This window comes from Microtus ochrogaster, unplaced genomic scaffold, assembly GCF_000317375.1.
Source record: "Microtus ochrogaster isolate Prairie Vole_2 unplaced genomic scaffold, MicOch1.0 UNK184, whole genome shotgun sequence".
NCBI classification, from domain to species: domain Eukaryota; kingdom Metazoa; phylum Chordata; class Mammalia; order Rodentia; family Cricetidae; genus Microtus; species Microtus ochrogaster.
In genome coordinates, this window is record NW_004949282.1 from 70,035 (window position 1) to 74,861 (window position 4,827).

The window sequence follows — 4,827 nt, forward strand, 5'->3', positions numbered from 1 at the left end:
GCAGCGTAGTACTCTTATGTGTATATATTCCACATTTTCTTCATCCATTCTTCCATTGAAGGGCATCTAGGTTGTTTCCAGGTTCTGGCTATTACAAATAATACTGCTATGAACATAGTTGAACAAATGCTTTTGTCACATGATAGAGCATCTCTTGGGTATATTCCCAGAGTGGTATTGTATTTTTTAAAAGATTGTTATTTATCTTTACTGTAGTTTCCTATAGTACCTATTCTCAGATATTTGTCCCTCAAGTAGTGTAGAGTATGGTTTTAATTTTTTGGGGGGTTTCATATTTTTTATTTATTTATTAAAAGTTTCTACCTCCTTCCATTACCTTCCAACTGCCCCTCCCCCTCCCTTTCCAGTACAGGAGAAGCTAAATAAGAAGGTGAACCCAAAGCAAAACATATATTTGTCCTCTTGGATACTGGAATTAGACAAGATTTCCAGGCAAAAGTTGGAATCATGTGGGTGTTGTTGGGACGGGGGTGGTAGGGGATGGGGAGAGAGAAGAGAGAAGGGAATGATTGTGGAGAGCTTGGTGGAATGGGATGGTTGAGATGGAGGAAGGGTGGATATGGGAACACGGAAGTAGATTTCTTAATTAAGGGAGTCATTTTAGTGTTGGCAAGGGACTTGACTCTAGAGGTGTTCCCAGGTTCCAAGGAGATGTCCCCAGCTTGTTCCTTGGTCAGGAGACAAGTAGCCTCTAGTTCTTTGAAAATCCTTAAGAAAGCAGATATTGTTGATTACTCAAACAAGTATTTTTCTATCATTGACCTAGCATATAATGCTGGCTGGAAATCATCATAAATTAAAGGAGCTCTAACTTATCTTTACATTTACATATATCCTTTAGAATCTTCTGCTGTATTAAGTTTTCATTTTATCCCTTAAATGGCTCTTACTTTTAGCTCTTATTTCCTTCTTCTCTTTCCTTTATCCCCTTTGATTCTCTCTTCCAACCATCCTCCAATGCATCCACTACTATCTATACTATTTACATTTCTACAGGAGACATACCCTCTCAAACTCAATCCCTTAAGGCTTAAATTTCTTTCCTGTGAATTTAGGTTTTCATTTTTGGCCCTAGATAATTTTTCTTTACCAGAGATTTAAGAATGAGAACAGGAACTTGACGGAGACTGTATCACATAAATGGGCACAAGATTTCTGTTTAAATATTAGGTATTATAGTTGATTATTTTTGAAACTATTTGGATACTGCCACCCAGATCTCAAATAAATACAGAGAGATTTATTCTGATAAAAAGAAGGAGCTCCTAAACCATTTCCCCTTTTCTGTTTAAACAAAAAGGAAAGTTTTAACTTTATTATAGTAAAATTATGTATAACAAAACAGTTTTCAAGCAAGAATCACAGTTACAATATTTATATCTACTTTATCTTTTATCATAACTAAAGAAAAGTATAACTATATTTTTTTAGCTCCATCAAAAACTCCAGAACATATAACATTACCTATGTAAACAGGAAGCACATTGTAAGCAACTTTCAAACTCTAGAATTGATGGAGACATTTTGCTGCCTGAACAGTTACCATAAGTTCTTTTGTACTGTTGGGGAATCCGTCTTTAGCCTACTGGCTCAAAATATCCAGTAGACTCTTTAATGAACCAGGAAATTTAAAGACATTTCTGCCTATATTGGCAGTTTGTTAGTCACATTTTGGTGTCATTCACAATGTTTTGCAGACTCTTTCTTTCTTTCTTTCTTTCTTTCTTTCTTTCTTTCTTTCTTTCTTTCTTTTTTCCAAAAGCAAGGTTTTGTTTATTAAGTACAGCCTAGCACATGTCCTTTGCTTTACAGCCTGAAACAGCAGATAAAGGGAGTAGGACCTTTCTATTTTTATGAATTTTATAAAGACAAAAATCACAAGACATTCATATGATTGCAGGCTCAAAATATAGAATTACTTATCCTATATCACAATTGGCTAAAGATTAGGTAAAGCTTAGCTGTTATTCAGAATACCTATATAACTAAAATATTTCTCTGTACATCTAGAAAATCTAACTAACATGACTACAAAGTTGACTATTATAGATGATTATCCATTTAACTCTACTTCTTAATAATACATTAAATTTTAAAATGACCTACGCAATATCTTAGTTAAGATGAGAAATACATACATATATATATGTATATATGAAAATTGACCTAAAATTGTATCAATAAACCAAGATCCATACCAATGCAAATTATTCATATCTATATCATATCTCCTTTAAAATGTAAATGATGTAAATGTTCCCAAATATTGTTATTTATTCTCTTGTTTAACAGCCATATTGACTTCTCTTTCCTGACTAAAAATTGGCCATTTAGAGCTTTAGCAGACCAATCAGGAGATTTTTTCAGGCAAAGTAACACAGCTTTATGTAGTTAAACAAATGCAACATAATAGAATGCAGCACATCTTTGCAAAATTGAACAACAAACTCAAAGCATAAATTGTGTAACACATCTTAAACTAATAGTCCACAAGAAAGGATCATCAAGTACATCTGCAATTTGAAACAGTAAAGCAACTGTTTTGATTGAAATATAATTGACTATCTTATATGCTTGTTGAATCTTCCATTACAGATCTAACAAGTGTAACGAAGTTGAGCATGAACCTGAGTGCCTGTACAGATAGAACAAAAAAATCGGTTCCAAACACATCTTTATTGTCCATTTATCCATTGATGAGCCTCTAGAATGATTTCAGCTCTTAGCTTCTATGAAGAGGGTGATATTTGACATAAATGGTCTGGTATCTTTTCAGTAAGATTCCTTAGATGTCTTTCCACCAGTGATATAGTTAGTTCACATGACCAATGTATTTTCAGGTTTTGGGGGAAAATCCAGATGATATTTTATAGAGACTACAACAATTCACACTCTCTCCAACTATGTAAATAATTTTCCTTTCTACAATTAATCAAGAACATTTGGTCTCATTTTTTCCCTATTAAATATCATTCTTACTACGATAAAATAAAATTTCACAGTTTTTTTCAATTTGGATTTCTCTAATATCTGTATGCTGAAAACTTTAAAAATTATTTAATAGTCATTTGTTCAAAATATTTATTACCCAAATGTATAAACACAGTTTATGTGTTTTCATCAGATGAAAAACTTATGAAGTTTCTCCCAGCACCACTGCTGTTTGTCTATAGAATGAACTGGTTCATGGTCTGTAAAAGACTTTAGAAAGAACTCTGTTTGTTGTGGCAACAAATCAGGGAAGAACCACCTTTCCATATTTGTATTGAGTTTCAACATATTCCATGGTTGGGATGCTCTAAGTATATTTAGAGTGCATGATCAATTAACAAATCTGCTCAGGATTATTTTTGGAGCATTGTGCACTACTGTATGATCTCAATGAGGGTCAGAACAGCAAGTAAGAAGAGTTAGGAAGATCATAGTGACTGAGGATAGGATTAGAACCTGCCTGACCCTAGTTTTCTCCTTTAATATGTAAGATCAGTAAAATTCTGACAGGCTGTGGAACTTGGAAAATCGTTATATTTGGTCAGCTCCTCTGAATTCTGTCAACGAGATGTCTCTGCCATTGCCTTAACACCATATGTATAAATTCTGCGTGATATAAAAAGTGTGTTATGCTTAATTTTGTAACTCTACTGACTGCACTTCCATCACATATCATGATGTTTATGAGTTGTTCCTTTCAACAAGACAAGTGAACATATGTTAAAATACGCAAAGAGAATGGGGGTTCTCTGCAGGAGGTAGACAGCAACACTCACTAGAAATTTCCTATCTTCACACTGCTCTATCTCCCAGAGCATGAAAATTGCTATTCTTGTCCATATAGAGCTATGTGTAGTCATGGAGAGATGAGTCTATTTACTGATGTGTCATTAAAGTTCCATGATCAGTTTTATCAAAAGAATTTCTGCATGGTCCTTTTACTGGTGCATATCTAAGGCTTTAGAGCAAATGTAGAAAATCAAAGGCACTAACAAAACATTTAGAAAAGTAACAGTCTTATTTATCTATGATTGAGGGAACTTCTTTGTGTATAAAGATTTCCCTAAGTTTAGGAGCAAATAATGACAATTTTTTTATTGGTGTTGACACACTTCTAGATATTCACCTGAAATTTCTAGCAACTATTGAAATTTATATTACCCATGGTAACACTGATATTCTCAAGCAATGAATATTTGAGACTTTAAATCATATTTCTTAAGTTTAAACATTCAAAGAAAATGTGGATATTCCTTATCTGAAAGCAAAGATTTATGTATGTCCTCATGAAAGAAAATTGTGTCCTGAGCTCCCAAGAAAATGTTTCACACGTGAGTGTTGGAAAAATATGGCTACACTTAGTCCTTCCAGTCTGTACCCCTTCTATAGCATAACATATCACTTATTGTACTGGGAACATAGCTCAGTTGGTAGAGTATTGCTTTGAAAGCCTGAAGACCTGTGTTCTTTCCCACAATGTCATGACAGGTAGATATTGGAACCGGAGAAGCACGGGTTTGAGTAGTGATTTGTCTGAATGAAACTGTGTAAAAAAACAATAGAGAATAAGGAAGAATTTGTTAAAAGAAAATTTACCCAAGAGATGCCCTATCATATGACCAAAGCATTTGATCAACTATGTTCATAGCAGTATTATTTCTAATAGCCAGAACTTGGAAATAACCTAGATGACCTTCAATGAAAGAATGGATGAAGAAAGTGTGGAATATATACACACTAGAGTACTACGCTGTGGTAAAAAAAAAATGACTTCTCGAATTTTGCATGCAAATGGATGGAAATAGAAAACACTAT